The sequence below is a fragment of the Lepisosteus platostomus genome, chromosome 6 (genome assembly GCF_059453375.1).
Source record: "Lepisosteus platostomus isolate fLepPlt1 chromosome 6, fLepPlt1.hap1, whole genome shotgun sequence".
Classification (NCBI taxonomy): domain Eukaryota; kingdom Metazoa; phylum Chordata; class Actinopteri; order Semionotiformes; family Lepisosteidae; genus Lepisosteus; species Lepisosteus platostomus.
The window spans coordinates 39,074,839-39,094,200 of record NC_142616.1 but is presented as its reverse complement, the minus strand read 5'-3'; the positions used below and the strand labels follow the sequence as shown (position 1 = coordinate 39,094,200).

Below are 19,362 nucleotides of genomic sequence, written 5' to 3'. Positions count from 1 at the left end.
TACAGATTGGAGAGCATCCAATTTTCATTGAGCTAACTCCTCTGTTCTTGATATACTGTGGCTGGGAAATGTCTGTCATCAAACATTGTTTTTTTTTCTCTTCAGTGCTATTTTTTCCACAGTTTTTAATTGCTTCTCACAAACACCACCAAAACAATAGCAACTCTCCAAGAGGAAATGGGAAAATAAGTATCGCAATTACCACACCTATGATGGCAGCTTTGGAAAACTGAGTGCCTTGATTGTTTAATGAATCAGTTTTCAGTTCTGATAGCAGTATTCAGTAATCTATTCCAGAGTTAGTCGTTTAATCTGTTCATTTATCTAAACAGTCATAATCCAAGATCATTTGGATTTGAAATCAGATTATGCTTCACAAACTCACAATGATTTACTAGTTAATATATACAGCCTATATAAAGTAGCAGACTGTTTTTCTTGTCATAGCTTGTTTTTTATGAACAAGCTAGAACAGACATATGGACATTTACCTTAGAATACAATCACTGGTGTATACATCCACAGATACAAACAGACACATCAGAGCCACTTCTCCCAGAAGCCACTTAACCACTGGGTATGTCTTTGGACTATGTAAAGAAACCAGAGCATCTGGTGGAAACACGAACATACAAACTCCACACAGATAGCACTCCAGGTCCAGAATTGAACCCAGGGCCCTAGGGTTGTAAGGCAGCAATGCTGACCACTACACCACCACACCTGAGCATACAATATTTTGAAAATAAAATATGCTCGTCTCTAAAGTTTAATTCTCTGATTCATCAGAATTTATAGTTTGATCCCACACACATGCTTTTTTATTTTAATTTATTGCTTAATGTTTTTTTCCCACAATGTTAGAACTAGTGTGAAAAAAAGAAAATTTCACATGACTCAGCTGCTGTTTGCTATTCAATGCGTATATACTGTAGCTCTGGCTCTTAAGAATGATCTCATTTAGTGAGAAAGAGTCATTCTTCTTTCTCTATCCCCCTTTACAGCTCTTATCGGATTCCTTTCAAAGAACTAGGCACAACGTGCACTACACACTCACCACAGAAGTCAGCAGTTTTAGTGTAAAATGAAAAGGTCAATGGAGTGATATTTCTAAACATTAAAAAAATTATGCAAACAATTTGTGGCAGCCTTGCCATGTCATTTTGGAATATATGCGTAGGAGTTCATGCATTTCATTTCCAAAAGGCCAGGCAATCGGGGTCCTTTTTTCATGCTAAAATATGCGCTCTGGAAATCCTGATATCTGGGACCTGAGGGAGAACATTAATGAATGAGTCACCCTCCAGTCAGGCCTCAGTCTGGCTCTGTGTCAGCAGTGCACAGCACACTCGTGAATGTGAGCACCTAGAGACACCAAGCTCCACTGCCTTGTGGTTTCCTCCAATTGTAAGCTGGAAATAACAAGTAAAACAAGCAGGATGGCCAAACGGATTCACACTTTAGTCTTCCAATAATAACAGCTTTTGATCCAGAGGTAGTACTACTAACTCTGTGGTATGCTCAGTTCACAACACTCTCCATTTATTAGATATTTTAGCACTGATTGTGATAAAGGAACCTTAAATTGTAAACACAAGGAAACTTACTTCCGATAATTCTACAATCACTTGATTCTCAAAAAATAAGGACTGCTCTCTCAGTCCTAAGCAACGTCTGAAATTTACTTTAAATTAATTACTTCAATATCGTACACAAATCAAACAGTGATGTATTCTTACCCACAAGTTATCTATAACTAAGTTCAAAGGACCAAATTGACACAAATGGGTGTATAAATCAAATAGGTACAACTATCTCACAGGTTGTAAACAACCAAATGGTAAACTGTTATGAATCAAGCCCTCTGTGTATCTTTTTTGTCTGTTTTGGTCTGCAATCTCTGGAGAAGGTGAGCATTGCTTGGTAACAAACTAGTTTACCTATTGCCTTAGGCCACTAGGTTCAGATCTCCACTATAACAGCTCAGGCAGAATCTGACCCCTTTAATTGTTCTGACATCCAGGCCAGGCAGCTGCCTTGGACAATACAGTATTGCTTCATCTTGTAAAATTAAACCACAAAAGGAAAAACATTTATTTTCTTAACTCATCTGTTTCTCATTTTTCCCCTTCATAAGTAAGCATATAAAATTGAATTTTTTGATTAGGGAGAAAGAAGCATCAGTTTCCCAGTACTACAATTTCCACATAAAGAGAAGTGCACAAATGCATGTTATCTGTTATTTTGTGTCTATTCTAAACATGGCAAATTCTAGCAAGAGTACAAAATTATCCAAAATGCTTGAGTTTCTCAAAGGGCAAAGGCAAACGTTTAACGTTTTGGAGTGTGGTGGCAGAATTTTAACTCCCCACCCCCCACTAACACAGGTTATATTTTAGAAATGAACTAACATTCAGGTTCTAGCTCTTAAATTATGCCATGTTTATTGTATACTGCATCATAAAGAAAGTGTCTGGAGAGGAATACTAAAATTGTCCTAATACAAATAAGTATACTTTTTAATAGTATACACGAGAAAATGCTATTAACTCATTTTCTCACACTGAATGTCTGTCAAAACTTTCTTCTGGGATACATGAGTACTTTATGAGTACAGGTAGAAATAGAAGGAATTTTCCTCATGATTCTTTTGTCTTAAAATTGTGTAAAATTGGGAGATTGGCTATCATTTAAAGAATGAGTGGTATTATTTATGGAAGTCCCTGTCAGTGCTTTAGAAATAGGGTACAATTTGGAAACAACAAGACAGTATTATCTAGATCTGAAAAGGCAGCTTCAAAAAATACTGTAACAGTTCCCCTATCTCAATTTCCTGAAAGCTTTAGTGTTAAGTGACTTGTTTTGATTAGACAAAGTAGACAGGAACAACTCACTTTTTGTAGATTTTCAATTAAGCATGCAAGTTCAGTATTCCTCGACTTTCAGAGGCCTCTCTGAAAAGGTAGCTTATGGGAAGATAAAGACAGAAGTTTCTTTTCACATTCAAAAAAGTATTCTATTTGGTCACTTTCATGAGCCCAAACTCAGAAATAGAAATGTTCCTATACAGTGGGGGATACATGAATAGAATTAGAATACCAATCAACATTTAAAAAAAATTAGTAAGCTCTTTTAAAATATTGTCTCATATGTATAATTATAATATTTTTGTAAAATAAAAATAAGAAATTTAGAACCAGTTTTTTTTTACATTTTCATTGTTATACATTTGTATATTGTTTCAGAGCATGTATAGTATTTTATTAAAGAAAACAAGAAGTACTATAAAGGCCATTGTGTTTACAATTCAAAAACAGGCCTTTTATTACCTAAAGTCGATGGCTGCTTTGCAAAGCAGCATGAAGTGACCCATCATCTTTTTATGCAGGCAGAGTAAAGACAGCCCGTGTTTCATTGAAGGTCCCTGGCAGGAGTGGGTGCTGATGTCAGCAGGGAGGGAGGCTGGCTGTAGGAGCTTCCATCTGTATGACAGCTGATTGCTGTGTAGTGTAAGTGATCCTGGTTACACAGGGATTATGTTATCTATTGGCCCCATAGACTTTATAAAGCAGGCATAAACGTTTTAATAGCGACGGTGCTATAAGCATCTCCGAAAAAAAGGTTTGGCCCCACGTCAGTTTTCATTCATGGAAACTACCGTACTTAATAACTGGCATCTTAAAAGGGTGAAATAGTGGCCAGTGAAAAGCTTGGATCAATCCGCTAGACCGAAATTACGATCCAGACCCGAGACGAGGAGCCCAGAAACCTGCACAGACAGGTAAATTAATCTTCTGTAGTACGAGCAAGGGGCGGATTATTGGGTGGGTAAAATAAAACGATTCGCATTATGAAATTCACAGAAAATCTTCAGTCTGCTGAACGAGGAGCCTAACGACCGATCCAGTAAGTACGCTAGCAAGTTTAGTGGCTGATCGTGATGTAACATGTAATTAAATAGCTTATTGAGCTTTTTTTTATCCAAAGCGGAACTTTTTACGGACTCTCTGTTATGCTTATATCGTAGGAGGTGAACGTAAAAGAGTTTAAAACGGTGTAGCTCCTTCCAACTAACCTGCCAGTACGTGAGTTTTGCCTTCTAAACTCTGTTTGGATTCATTACTATAAAAGTGTATCTGAAATAAATTTAGGAATTTTGTTACTTGGTAAGTAACGTGAACCTATGTTTTAATATTGATAGCCTTTCTGTGTGTAATCTGATTTCTTTATTGAGCGTGAGCTCTTTTCGTGTGATGGGAGTAGCTGCATGAGCGCACGCACAAAAAATGTTCCCGAATTGTGGCGCTGCATTTTTCTAGCTTTTAACGACGACTTCAAGAGGTTTCATTTGATAGTAAACCACGCTAAAGCACGAACTGTTGTGTTTTACTTAAACGGGTGCCAGTTACGATTTATACTGCGGTCATATTGTCAAAATGTAAAACCTTTGTTGACAGTGGGCCAATACCTGCAGAAAAGTTTGGAGCCCACACATTGATTTCATGTTTTGAATTACGAAAACCAATCCGAAATACATGTCACTTTGCGGTCCTCAAAATCTGTATTTATTCATTTATACTTTAGCAGACGGTTTCTCTTTGTCATTGAACACTTATTGATTTAGGTAAAAGAACCAGATAGCAGGCAGTGTTTAATCACTATGACCTAATCAGAAGCTGTGTTTTAAAAACAGTGAGCACGTTTATTTTCGTTTGTAAATGCTAAGTTTTAAGTTTTTTTTTTTAAGCTTCAGTGTTGAAATACTTTTTTGAGGGTAAATGCGTGTTGGGGGGAGAAGGGTCTGTATGTTTTTGAACTAAAAATATACTAAGCTTGCCTTTTATCTGTGTTTCATTGCTTCAATGTGTGTTAAGGGGGATGATGTTTTCTTGATATTCTGTAATTTGTCATTTAAACCATTTTAATGTTCATGCACAAGGAGTGGCCTAAGAATGGAGGCCCAGACATGGAGGAAAGTTACTGTATCTGTAACACTGTATCGTCTACAGTGTGTAGACTGTATTGCTGCATCATGCCACTCATTTTGTCAATTTCAGTCATTGACTGCTTTTAAAATTTTCTAGATACAATATAGCCATAATGAGTAAGTGCAGTGATGCCACAAAACAGCCACGAGTTGCAGATGCTATCTGTATGGGATATCAGCAGGGCTTGAAGAATTAAGTAATAACTTAGTATTTGTGCCCCTGATCATTTATACTAGTGAATTTTTTTGTTTATTATATATAATGTTATTGTTATCTGTTGTGATACAGTCCTATTCAACAACAATGTTTTATCAACTGTGCATGAGAGTGTGTAAATTTCTCTTTTGTTGTTTATTTTTTTATTTTTGTATAGACCTCACTTATCTTTGATGTGATATCTTAGTTTGCTTGAATGAAACAGGCTATATATACTTGTAATGTTCCATATTGTTCAGCTGATTTTGTGATTTTCTTTTTTTAGACGTTAAGAGGACTTGCAATATTTTAATGCACTAGATGAAAAATTAAGTGCCCGTGTAACAGAATTTCATGTTTTTCTTTTTTTCTACATCCTGTAGAACTTAGCAACATTGTATTGGACAATACATCCATTGCCTCGATTAATTATTCATCTTTAGCATCTCTGGTGTCCAGTGATGGTGGAGTCACATGTGAGTTACTGCAGATCTGTAACCACAACAGTTGGCTTTAGAATTGTTCTCAGAAAATGCACTTGCAGGCTATGCAAATTGGAGATCTTTCAAAAGGACAGTACGATAAATTTAACTGAATAGTTTACAGGCTTTCAAATGTTCAACTGTTCATGTAATACAGAGGATCACAGAACCTTTATCCATTCGTGGACAGCTAGAGGGCTTCAGATTGTAGTAGTGTCAGAGACTGCACTTTTAATGAACATCACACTGTATGAGAACAGAAATGTCTAGAGGTTAGAATATCCCACGTAGACAGGTTTGCCACAGCTAACTAAGCTGTTTATGTGAAAGATTATAGCTGTGTATGATTACAGATATGTGGTAGGAAGTAATTGATCTAATAAATTGGAAGAAAATCCTTAGATTTGCATTGTTAACAAACTTCTCAAACAGGAGACAACCAACAAAATGGTGAGGTTAAATCACTTTTTACGGCAGATTTTTAATGTTCTCGTATATCTTTGGGTATACTGAGATACAAAATCCTTTTCAGACTCCCTGCACATATTAATTCTTGGTCTTGACTTGTCTGTAGTCATCATTAGTGTGCCTGGGCATATATCTGTTAAAGGGAATTCTTTGAAAACTAATGGGTCAGTTTTCCCCACAGTTAGGATTTACAATATAGCTTTTCACACTTAGTATTCCACTTTTCCATGTAAGTGTATACAGTTGCAAGAAAAAGTTTGTAAGCCCTTTGGAATTACCTGGATTTCTGCATTAATTACTCATAAAAATGTGGTCTGATCTCCAACTGAGCCACAATAATAGACAAACGCAGTCTGCTTAAACTAATAACACACAAACAATTGTACCGTCAGTACTGGACACATCGAATAAACTTTCACAGTCCAGGTTGGAAAAAGTATGTGAACGTCTAGGCTAATGACTTCTCCAAAAGCTAGTCAGGAGTCAGGTGTTCCAATCAATGAGAAGAGGTTGGAGGTGCCCTGCCCTCTAAAAAAGGCACACAAAGGTTGGTTACTGTGTCTGCTCTTCTCAAGAAAGAGCTTTTCATGTGAACCATGCCCCAATCAAAAGAAATATCAGAGAACCTTAGAAGAAGAATTGTAGAGATGCATAAAGCTGGAAAAGGCTACAGAAGCATTTCTAAAGGCCTGGGTGTTCATCAATCCACAGTAAGACAAATTGTCTACAAATGGAGAAAATTCAGTACTGTTGCTACTCTCCCTGGGAGTGGGTGTCCTGCAAAGATTGTGGCAAGAGCGCAGCTTGCCATGCTGAAGGAGGTGAAAAAGAACCCTAGGGTAACAGCTAAGGACCTGCAGAGATCTCTTGAACTTGCCCAAGTCTCTGTTCATGTGTCCACTATAAGAAAAACACTGAACAAGAATGGTGTTAATGGAAGGACACCACGGAGGAAACCACTGCTCTTAAAAAAAAATATTGCTGCACGACTCAAGTTGGCAAAAGACCCCCTGGATGTTCCACAATGCTTCTGGGACAATATTCTGTGGACTGGTGAGACATACGTTTAGCTTTTTGGCAGAAATGCGCAACACTATGTTTGGAGGATAAAAAAACACTGCACACCAACGCCAAAACCTCATCCCAACCGTGAAGCATGCTGGAGGGAGCATCACGGTTTGGGGCTGCTTTGCTGCCACAGAGCCTGGACAGCTTGCTATCATAGAGAGAACAATGAATTCAAAATTGTATCAAGACATTTCACCTGAGAATGTCAGGGTAGTGGTCTGTCACCTGAAGCTTAATAGAAGGTGGGTGATGCAACAAGACAATGACCTGAAATACAGGAGTAAGTCAACATCAGAATGGTTTAAACAGAAGAAAATTAGTGTTCTGGAATGGCCAAGTCAGAGTCCAGATCTCAGCCCAATTGAGACGCTGTGGCATGATCTGAAGAGAGCCATTCACGCAAGGAATCCCAGAAATATCAATGAACTGAAACAGTTTTGTTAGGAGGAGTGGTCTAAACCGTTGTGCAAGTCTCATCCGTAGCTACAGGAAACGTTTGGTGGAGGTTATTGCTGCTAAAGGAGGGTCTACCAGTTACTAAATATAAGGGTTCACATACTTTTTTCAGCCTGGACTGTGAATGTTTAAACAATGTGTTCAATATTGACAAGAAGTACAATTGTTTGTGTGTTGTTAGTTTAAGCAGATTGTATTTGTCTATTATTGTGACTTAGTTGAAGATCAGACCACATTTTTATGAGTAATTAATGCAGAGATCCAGGTAATTCCAAAGGGTTCACAAACATTGTCTTGCAACTGTAGGTAACAACAGAGAGCCCATCTTGCTCATATGTCTGCTGGTGGCTTCTACCAAGGGGCTTTTCCAGTTTACTTGAAGGCTCCTGGATAATCGGCTTTAACAACAAGGCCAAATATTCCGTAACGCTACCGCCACCCTTGGTGTAAATAAGAGCATGTCTTTGACATAGAACTGGAAATAAAGATAACGTGATTTAAGGTTTAGATGTTCTTTAATTGTCATTCCCTGAAAACCCATTGTCTTATTCTTTGTAATTTTCTTGTTAACCATGATAAGATTAAATCACATTGGAGAGTGCTTCATATCCATTCCTGTAGCATATATACTATGTATACCTGTCATGCTTCAGTCTCTTTTTTTATACAGCTGCATGCATTTCCTTTTTCTTAAATGTAAGACCCTAGAGCTCTAAAAAGTGATTCATGGAAACATAAATACAAGTGGGATTCTTCTAGGCTGCCCATGGATTTTATTAATGAAATTGCTTTGCATTAGCAATCACAATGGGTTTGGCTATATCAAATTAAATTGTGCACCAATGGATTAACCCATGTCTTCTCTCTGCCTCTGCTTTGCCAGTGCAAGGTTTATAACTTTGAAGTTTTCCACACTTAAACATGATACTGAGTAGATTAATCAACACTGAGGCTAAGAATGGAATGCATTACAATTACAGGCCAAGAGTGGTCATTTTTTAGTGGCATGCTGAAATATAGTAGGCTTTTAAAAGTATCAAGATGAACCTAATTTTAGTTAAATAGAAAGAGATATGAATTCTTAAATTAATCAAGTTACCTGTAAAAGTTGCTCGAGTATTTGTACTTTGAAGTTCTTTAACAATGCGTTTGGTTTTTATGGAAATTCCGTGTTCCGTATGAGATTTTATGCATATAGTATCCTTAGTAGTCTCAAAAGTCCAGATATTTTGTGCTTTTATTTTTATAAACCTGGACCTGGTTAACCCTGGTAAAAATCTTGTAGATGGTTCTATATGAGATCCTGAAGGATTCGTTAAAATCCTTCATATCCTGTACAGAGTTCCATAAGATCTTACTGTATTCCACAATATCTGTAAATATCCGGTAAGAAGCTGCAGTTATTACCCTGTTATTTTACATGGCTTTTTTCCAAAGCTGCTTAAAATTGCCTGTTTTATATATAGTGCCTTGCAAAATTATTCTCCTTTTTGATATTACATTTTGTTGAATGACATGTAATCTATACACATTTTTAAAGTGAATATTGTTTAAACCTCGAAACACAAACCAAAGGCTTTTTTGGATGCAAATTTAAGTGTTAAGAAAAACGACTAGTATTTTTGCTAAAGAAAAATTAAAAGCTTAAATGTTGATTGTGTAAGTATTAACCCTTTTGCTGTAGCAGGTACACAAAATTACTTTGACACACAATTCATGCAATTAGTGGTAATGTTGTATCTCTGTGCAATAATATTTAATAGTCAAATGGTTTCAGAATAAATACATCTGCCTCTGTAAAATGTCAAGCACAAATTCATTGGAGGCTGTGCCTCCAAACTGACCAGGTGGGAAAAAAAAAAACTGGTTAGGGATGCAACCATGCGGAATGGCAGACTGGCATGACATAAGTCTTACTTACCTGGAAAAAAAGGTTTTAAGTGATACTGCACATATGTAGTAGAAGATTTTATTGTCATACAAGGCAAAACAGTAACTTTTTGGACTATATGCAAAACACAGCACATCACTTAATCAACACCATTGCGAGGTGGAGGAGTTATGGGGCTGCTTCTCATCAGCAGGGAATTGGGAAGCTTGTCAAAAATGAGGGGAACATACTGTTGATGGAGCAAAATACGGTCAAGTTGTGAAAACCTGCTACAGATTGGTAAACACCTAAAAACTGTGATGAACATTAACCTTTCAGCAGGTCAGTGATCCCATTTACAAGGTCAAATGTTAAACTGGAGTGGCATAATAATAAGAAAGTGAAACTGGCCCAATCAAAAATCCTGACTTGCAGGCTTTTGAGAATCTTTGGAGAGACTTCACGCCTGCTGTCCATAAGGGATCTTCAACTCAACAGAGCACGAGCACATTTTCCTAGAAGAATGGGCAAGAATTGTACCAAGCTGACATGCAGTTAGTGGAGACTTGCCCAAGATGACTTTCAGCTTTACTTCCTGCCAATGTTGCTCCCACTAAATATTGAGTTCACAGGTCTGATTAATTATGCAATCAACATATTTCACTGTTGAGCTCAACTAAACTAAAAAAAGAAATAGTTTTTCTGACGTTTACCGTAATTTGTCTTATAAATTATCAGTCAGAGCATTCAGTTTTTCAAAATATTATGTTTAAACGAGACATGCATTATTTTGTAATTTCACAAATTAGGACACCATATGATACTTTTGCAAGGCCCTGGACATTCACCAGAATTTGGAGAAAGACCTGCTGCCCTCAGCCAAGTTCAGATTAATCAAAATGATTTCAATTCAGGGTAAGGGAGCTCAGCTGGCATGAAAACCCATATCACACACTCAGATCAAGTGGACCTTCGTTGGCAAACTGAGAATTCAATGTCAAATAAAATATGAATGAGTTTTCTGAGACGGAAATAATACATTTTATTACAGCTTCTATAGAAGTCCAGCTTCATGCTTTTTGTGTGATTGTGGTGATGATAACATCAGTGCCAAGGGGGAAAAATATTTACTTACACTGCCAGTTTATGTTTAGTGCTTTCAAAATAGACTACACTTTAAGAAGTCATATGTTTTCTGTTCAGTGTCTGTCTTTATGCACAATATTTCCCTCTTGAGAAAAACCTTATTTGTTTTCGGTTTGAAACTTTTTCTGAGAGCATCTTGTTTCACAACTGAGTCAAAAATGCAGGGATGTAATCACTAGGCTTGGAATCTCCCCTCTTCCAGACATTACTGACTGGCACAGCGTAATAGCATTTTTTTGGATCGTGCTCGGTTAGCAGCTGTGAGACGGTTAGAGTTCTCTCAATGTGCTGTACACTGTTGTCTTGTTTCAGTGCAGAACCTGGGGCGGGTGTATTCAGTTTGGTTTTAATGCACTATTTCTGTTTCACTCTTTTTTTCAGAGACTGAAATGTTTATATTTTTAGAAAGGACTGTTGTCACCTTCAGCTTTATAAATTCCTCTGCTTTAGCCAATGAATGCAGGATTTCCTGTAAAACATAGAAAAGGCTGGATATTTCTAAGGGTGTTGTTGCTTTGCTCTAGATAATATTATCATAGTGTTCTTTTGCCACAGTTCCAGCTTCTTTGTAGTCAGTTATGACAAAGCTATACCTGCTTGTGAGGCACCTTAAAATCAAAACATATGATTTGTTCAGTTATCTGGTTTACCTGTGTGTCCCTGTATCCTGAGTTTCTAATACAAGCCACTATTTGAAATTAGTTCCAATATAGTATTAGGTTTATTTCTATATTCATTTTGTAACTGTGTACTGTCTCTGCAAAATGTTTACCGTAGCCTATATATTGATATGACAACAGTACGTTAAACCTCTGCCAGTGCAAGATGAACTCATTTCCTATCTCCAGATATGAATTGTAAAATAGCACTGCAAAAAAACATAAAATATATTAGACTTTGATTGTACTTCCCTTGTACCTGGTTACATTTGTCTGTCATTCTTAGACTTTTACCATTTTTTAAAAAAATCATGAGGCAATTTTCCTTTGAAGTGAAAACCAATCCTCTTCTTTAACCTAGTTGGAGGGCCATAAAGTAGTTAATATTAATTAACGTTTAGGGGTTCTTAATTCCAGTAAACAAGAAAGATTCACTTGTGAATGTAGTGCATTTTTGTTATCACCAATGTTTAGTAAGCTGTAACTGTGATGTTTGGTGAGAACAGTTCACCTAACCCTTTTTTATCTTGGATAGACCTGAAAAACCTGAAACCTGGGAATTTCTGTGGCTATTCAGCGAGCCAGTTCAGAATTTACCTCTCCTGGAATTGTGTAGAATAGCGTTACTGTGACATGTGACCCTCTTGTGTTCACAACACTGTAAGAATTGTTAAGCTGATACACAAGTATCTGTTCCTACAGTCTGTATGTATAAAGGGTTTGTTCTTACAAAAGATAGTCAATGGAAGTCACATGGTACTTTGTATGCTTTTTTGCTTAAACAGTCATTTGTAGGAGAGGAGTTGGGTGGGTGGAGTTGTTTCAAAATGCCAAGTTGCACAGCACAGTGCCAACATGTATTGAGCAGTGTAGTCAGTAGTCATCTGTAAAGGTCAGGTGAATAGTTTTTGCTGTTATTTTTTACACTGTGATAAATGAATCCTGATAATTTAAAATTCTGTCTGCAAATACTTATTTTACAAAGGAAATTAAGAAGGAGCAAAATCAGGAACGAAAATAATGAATGATTACGGTATAATACGTTATTGTATTTGAAACAGGGCACAAGAAAGACAAGAAAACAGATAATACATGACTCCAAATCCCCTACAGGATCTTTACATCTTCTCTTTCTAAGGTTTGACGTCCTACTTCTTTACAATGTTTTAAATTCAATCCACTTAGTCCATTAATTGTTTTTGATTTTTATCCTCCCACAATTGTTCCTGGTGGTGGCATGCTAGGGCAGTGGCTCAATTTCAGACCTGGGGTGTTATCTGTGTCTGTGCTCAGGTTTTCCTCATGGTCCAAAAATATACTGGTAGGTTAATTGGCTTCTGTGAAAATTGACTCTAGGTGTGAGTGTGTCTGCGTCTGTGTGTCCTATGATTGACTGTCGTCCTGGGATGGGCTTGGGCTCCCCGGTGACCTTGAATTGGAAGAATCATTTAGAAAATGTATGGAATTCTTAGAAACGGATTGAAACTCTGAAGCATGAGGAAGGTGAGACCTGCAGTTTAGGCCTGCTACTACTTTTGATGAACTCCCATGTTGACAAAGCTCTGTGTCTGCTTGGCTCACACAGTCTTTCTAGGGTTTCTGACAGAAACTCTGAACATCGTTGTCCAAAGTCTGCGATGTTATCTTACCACTGTGTTAAGTGTTTGAACTCTTGACATTAGAGTTAAAGAAACAAGACACCAAGACTCAAGTTTCGTTGGAAGTGCATATTTGCAGCCAAAGATCAGTCACTTTTGGTACTTTGATTATTCAGATGAAAATGTCTGGCTTGTCCACCAGGATTATAGATCTACAACCCGTCACAAAATTGTTCATAAAAAAGACACCTTTTCTGAGAACACTGAAGATTTGTTACATTCTGTTACCTATTTATGAGCTGTAAAGAATATCTACCTATTCAATTCCTTGATTCATTTGTTTTAAAGCTGACTGTAATAGTTTTGCTTTAGCAGTCTTTATTGGTTATAAACCCCCTGCCATATTCACTTTCACTATGAAAGAATCTCATTCATAATACACTGTCAAGTAACTACCCTATATATCCTCAAACAATGGCTAATTAAAGGTATTTAAAGGTATAAAGTTTTTAACAAAGGCTATGTATTTAGTTTGGTTAAGTACTACTATATAGCCTGTTGTGAATAGTAATGTCTAGTGTGTTGGGAGGGGAGTATGCATTTGTTTAATACTGTAGAATGTTAACATCGTAGTATAATAGAAAGAAAAATGGTGAAATATGGGTTGAAACCTAGTGTCTAATAAAAATGGTGTGAATGTGTGTGCCCTCTGATGGACTGCTGTCCCTTCTAGGCTGTATCCTGCTTTGTGACCGTTGCTTGCTGGCATAGGCTCCAGCTCCCCCGCAACCCTGTTTTGAATGAAATGGTTTCTGAATGGTTAGAAAATGGAAGGATAAACCTTGTTAAGTATACGTATACTGCCCTGTCATATTAAAATGATCCATCTTAAAATATCATGCAAATTGTTCAAACCTTACAACACGGAGCAGAAACTCAGCACGATCTTTGCAAAACCCAGGTGTAGTGTGGTGGGATAATGGGAAACTGTGCTTGTCAGTGTTCATTGGAACATGAAAGAGCTTCATTCAGTTATTGGTTTGGGGACTGTTTTTAATGGAGGGTCAAAACAGGGAAGGGTTACTTCTGGTACAGATTAGGATAGTACTCAGCTGAAGGTGCCGCCCTGGCATAAACTGCTTTTTATTACCCTAGGAGCACAGTCTGAGCACTATTTCATGGACACCTGTGATGTGTCACTCTGGTGTGTCCTTGCATGTGGAAGTAATTGCAATGGACGCATTTGTTTGTTTACTCACTTACATTGCTCTGCAACACACAGTTTACACAATAGAATTGTTGGAATTAACAGCTGCGACCCTCGTGCTGTGCTTTTGAGCCCCAAACATTTTAACGGAGACAGCAGTTTTTTTAATGCTCGTGTTCTACGTTAGCACAGTGTCATAATAAACATTTTGCTCAGTAAACAGATCCAACAAAAAAAAATACAAAACAGCACAGGAAGCTTCCAGCAGTGAATGTACCTCTTTTGCTTGTAGAATGCTGCCTATGCTATAGCCACAGTGTGTTAGCCTGCAACAGAAACACGCCATTGTTAGTGAGAAATGATTCTTGCTTGATAAATTAACCAATGTGTCAGCAGATTGGATTGCACTTGCGCTCCAGCTCGCCTGTGCTTACATTTGGGCATGCATGTTTTTTTTTGCTTTGTTCTTTGTTCTCCAGTGCGTGTGTCATAAGGTGGACATGCTGTATTCTGATGGGCCAACGTCTGGTTTCTCAGAGAGATGGTGATCCAGACATTCTGGATAACTCCCCTCTCACAGCTCGTAGCTTTACTGGTAAAGAAGAAGTCCCGCTGTGTTTATTCAGAATCTTTCTGTAATAATGGGTGATCTAATTAATTTTTCAAGTGTGGAAATATGGTCCAGGACTTGTGTGTGACAAGGTGTTGAGGGAGGCACTATATTGATGCTCAGAACCGTATCTATTACTGTACCATTTACAGATTAATCCTCTGGAGCAAGGCCCTATTATAAAGTGTTGCTAAAAGTGAGTTTCAAAGTTTGAGTTGGATTAAGCCTAGTTCTTAGTCAGTTATCTCCTGTTTTATTAATGCATGTTATATTTTTAAAGCTCCTCCAGCCGATTTTCATGCACTTGAGCTGAATTAATCCAATTCTCCCCTACAGGAGTCATGCTGAACCCAGCTTTTTCTTGTGGGGTAGACTGCCCATCTAGACTTCACTATGTAGTTGACAACATCCCATCAGAGAAAATTCAGGGCATCTTTGTGTTGGAGAGTCTTGGTATCCTTAGGCAAAAGCCATTCTTTTCTCTCAATTAATGTTCAGTGATTTAGTGCGTTCATATAGACATCTATTGAAAACATTTCCCTATGCTATTTGAGCTCATTAATATGAGCTTTAGGTTAATACCTAAACAAAACAAAGCCACAGCATCCATCCAAGGCTGCCATTGTGTTGTAGTGATTAGCATTGCTGCCCTGCAATCTTGGTACCCTGGGTTCAATTCCGAATTTGGGGTGGTATCGGCATGGATTTTGTGTGTTCTCCCTGTGTTCACAGGGTTTTCCTCCACATGCTTAAATTTCTTCCCATAGTCCAAAGACGTACTGGTAGGTTAATTGGCTTCTGAGAAAAAATTTCTGCAGGTGTAAGTGTGTGTGTTTGTGTCTGTATATGCCCTGCGATAAACTGGTGTCCCTTCCAGGGTGTATCCTGTCTTGCAACAATTGCTTGCCAGGATACTCCTCTGTGGTTCTGTATTGATAAAGCAGTTAGAAAATGGATGGATTAATCACTTAATCTCTTAACACAATAGGTGTGCCTACTGATTATTGCAACTTATTTTTTTGTGACTGCTGGATGATTCCTAAGGAACATGTTTGGACATACCATAACAAAAAATAGAAGGCTTAAATATCCTTTATTTGTTGTTAATTAAAACTGCCAAAAGTGAGAGAGATCCTTTAGTTATTGCCTTTTAATGTCTGTATTTTCACAATAACCCATATTTTAGGAACATTTTTTAATGAAACACAGGTGGTAGCCCTTGTCTCATTTCCTTACATTAGTCTTTGTTTGAGGTCATGGAAAGTGCAGTAGGCTGGTGACTGAGCTATGTGTGGTAACAGACAAGTGCTTAGTGGCCAGCCTTGCTTGAGAAAAAAAAATAAAGCCAGGATTTAAAGTTTTAAGTTTGGAATGCAAGTTTGAGGAGTGATAGTCCTTTTATAAGTGCCATACAAATATTGCTGTTGTGTTTTTTTTCAGTGGCTCAACAGAAGTCATTATTTGATGAATACAGCTTTTTAGAGGTGAAAACCTTTACTGGTGGATTCAGACCCTAACTGAGAAGATTATTTTTTTTTTTACTGTAAAACATGTACCGACACCTTATCAGTGTTAAAGAATGCTAGAATACTATGGATGACCTATAGCCTGTTATATAACATCTGCAAGGCCCGTTTGGAAAGTTCAGGTAAGAATAAGCCGTGACCTGAAGTCATGTTTGCACAAGTTGGGGAAAAATGTAAAAAGGCCAATAGTGACATTTTGTATGTTGAATATAAAAACTTGCAAGCATTTTTTTTTACAGTTCCGTCTTTTCAAACCAGCTTTAACACATCATTTGTTAAAGCAAGGTTAATTTTATTGAACTGAAACTTGAAGCTCTTTCGTTTTTGTTATGTGTCAACAATGATGACATCTTTCCAACCAGTGCAGAAACCTTCAGGCTAATTCGTACTTCTGTTTAAAACTATAGGGGGTACAAGTATTTTTGTTGGAAAAACTGCATGGGTACAGTATGTGGCAGCACATTTTCATTTACACTAGAGTGACAACTTTTGTTGAGAGCAAAACGTGGAATGCAAAAGTGCTGAATGTTTGTATTTAAACTGTTTACTGTACTGACTTGTATGAACCTGTTTCAATGAAAAGGCACCTTCAGGCCTTCTTTAACCCACCCTTGGTTGTAAATTGGAGCATTATGAGAGATACACTGAAGTACAGTAGCAGAAGACAGAAAGGCGTGTGTTTTTGCATAATGGATGATGTTAGGATAAAAGATAATGTTTCATGACCCAATGGTGGAGTTAGTTATGACTTTTTATATGATCCATTTACCTTAACTGTTATAAAGTGTTGTGAAAATGTTTTTAATTACTGTAAGTGTGAGCAGTATGATGACATGGAATACGTTGACCGAAAAGTGGGGGAGGCATTCTAAAATATCTTTAAGAACAGCACTTCATGATGATAGTTATAATCATGACATTGTGTGACTAATTTACAAAAAGTCTCCAGTATAACAAGGGGATTTTAAAATTGCATACCCGTTTATATGAAACACTTGGTCAAAATCTCACAAGTAGCTAAGAACAGTTTGTTTGGGACAAACGGGTCAAAGAGAGGACAAATGCTGTTTTTTTAGTTATTTTATTTCTACTGTGGTCACCTTTAAAGGCAAAGGAATGTAGAAGTTTTTCTGACGGAGCCTTTATGGATAGTTTTTAAAAACCCTTTATATTCCCACGCTTTTTTCAGACAGCACAGTCTCTTCTTTGTGCTTCTCAGTTGCTCCTGTTGGTTTGGCAGCTGCCTGTAGCATGTGTTTGCAGGAGAGGGTTAAACAGATGCTGGAAAGAGAGAAGGAGGCTCTGTTTACAGGACTGTCTCTCATACCCCTGCTACGTTCATCAGGGTAATGCCAAGCAATCCTCTTCCCAGGACTGGCTGTGTGTGTGTGGGGTGATGGGACAGACAGAGGAATGGTGTGGTGACATTCAGTCCAGTCCCCTCACTGGAAGAGGGTTATGTTGTTTTAATTCTTGGCTCTGTTGTTTAAATACCAGCTGGCTTGTACAACAAGAACTGTATCTAAAGAGCCAGATATTCTTGCACTGTCAAGGGGATATTGGTATTTATGTGGTATATTTATTTCTGTCCAAAAATATTTTTTAAGAGTTACAGGAATCCATATCCTATGTTCAGTCTACAGTATGTTACTCTTTTTGTCCTGTGGCATCCAACAGATCCAGCGCATGTATTTCCATTACAATGCAGGCCTATTGCATAGTGTTTGAAATAGTCCACACAAAGGTCAAAAAGGAGTTTATTACAATAAATCTGTTATGGCTCAGCTCAGAGTAGTTCTGGCGAAGTTATTCATAAGTCACAGCTTTCAGTGTGACTAATCTTTATCTGAATTGGTAATATCAACTGAAGCACCAGGGCTCCACAGTTACAGCACGCAGTCCTGTGTATTTCATTTTTACTCCTTCCCTTAGATGTTGAGAAGTTTGCTAAAATATAATGGTACAGTTATGAGTCATTTTTCTGTGGTGCACTCTTTCTGTAACTTGAGGTTTGTGGCCCTTGGATAAATCAGAAAAAAATGATTTAATTTTATTTGAACTTGAAACAAAACAGCTGTGTTTTGGGTTTTTCTTTTCCCTGCAGTTAGGTTTTCCAGAAAACAAATAAGAAAAGAACGTGTAGGGTGGTTTTCAAACGTTCCACCTACAGGGCAAATTTGCCCCGACAACTTTTTAAAAATGTTATCTTGGTTAAATCTTTTGATTGAGAAAAGGCAGAGCAAATTTGAAGTGGAGGAAGAAGGTTTTAAAGATGTTCCTTTTAATCACTAATCACATGTAAATGCTGAGACCTTTGAGGAAACTTATGCTTTCAAAGCAAAAGTAAACATACTGATGATCTTCATACTGTAATTTACAAGTATAGATAATAAGGGTGAGGTTAAAGCGTAGGAAAAAGCAATGTACATCTCGTACTTCACAGACAATATGTACATATTCTATGCTGCATACATTACAAGGGAATCAAGAATATAACAAAGAATCTACTTTGTACTATCCATGCACTCTTGTCAATGAAAAAAAAGATGTAAGTTATTTGAAAATACGTTTTTTTAAATGTAGCACTCTAGATCAAATAGATAAGGATTTCAGTTTCATTTTAGACAGGAGTACGTCATGGATCACATGTGGATATTGCATCAAAACGCACTTTGCAAGTAAGGCAACCCTTGATTTATTTTCATTCACAGTATAAGGTTTTAGGAGGAAGCTTTCAATTGACTGTTTTTATCTTATGAAATGATTATTTAGGAACTGTCATTGAAAGAACTGTAGAAGTAAATCTTCAACTCCAAGGTCTCTTGAGATGTAATCTATACACCACATTGTTAAGAAGAATAGGAAAAGCATGTTTTATTATAATAAATAATATTAACAAAATAGGTGCAGTTATTTCTTTACAATCCATTCAGTTTATACCTTAACACCAGGAACCTAGTATTCATTATATGAACTTAATTTCGTTTCATAGATGATCTCTGTTTGAGGATGATGTCCATCATAGGATTTGGACATGGATGTAACTCTGAAGATGGTGGCAAGGTCAGAGAGGTTTGTTGTAGGCCTGT

At 37.3% G+C, this 19,362-nt stretch overlaps 1 protein-coding gene across 4 annotated transcripts in view; it reads left to right on the top strand.

The window, feature by feature from the left end:
- The first annotated feature begins 3,447 nt into the window (after positions 1-3,447).
- The window catches only part of dnmbp (dynamin binding protein), a 61,543-nt gene continuing 45,628 nt past the window's right edge, over positions 3,448-19,362 (top strand). Inside the window, exon 1 of one of the 4 annotated variants that reach the window (XM_088635766.1) lies at positions 3,448-3,781. The gene's annotated coding sequence lies outside the window, so the exon portion shown is untranslated. Of the gene's footprint in view, positions 3,782-3,884; positions 3,907-4,027; positions 4,082-19,362 lie in introns of those variants that run through there. The other 3 variants (XM_088635763.1, XM_088635765.1, XM_088635764.1) reach the window with 3 other exon arrangements.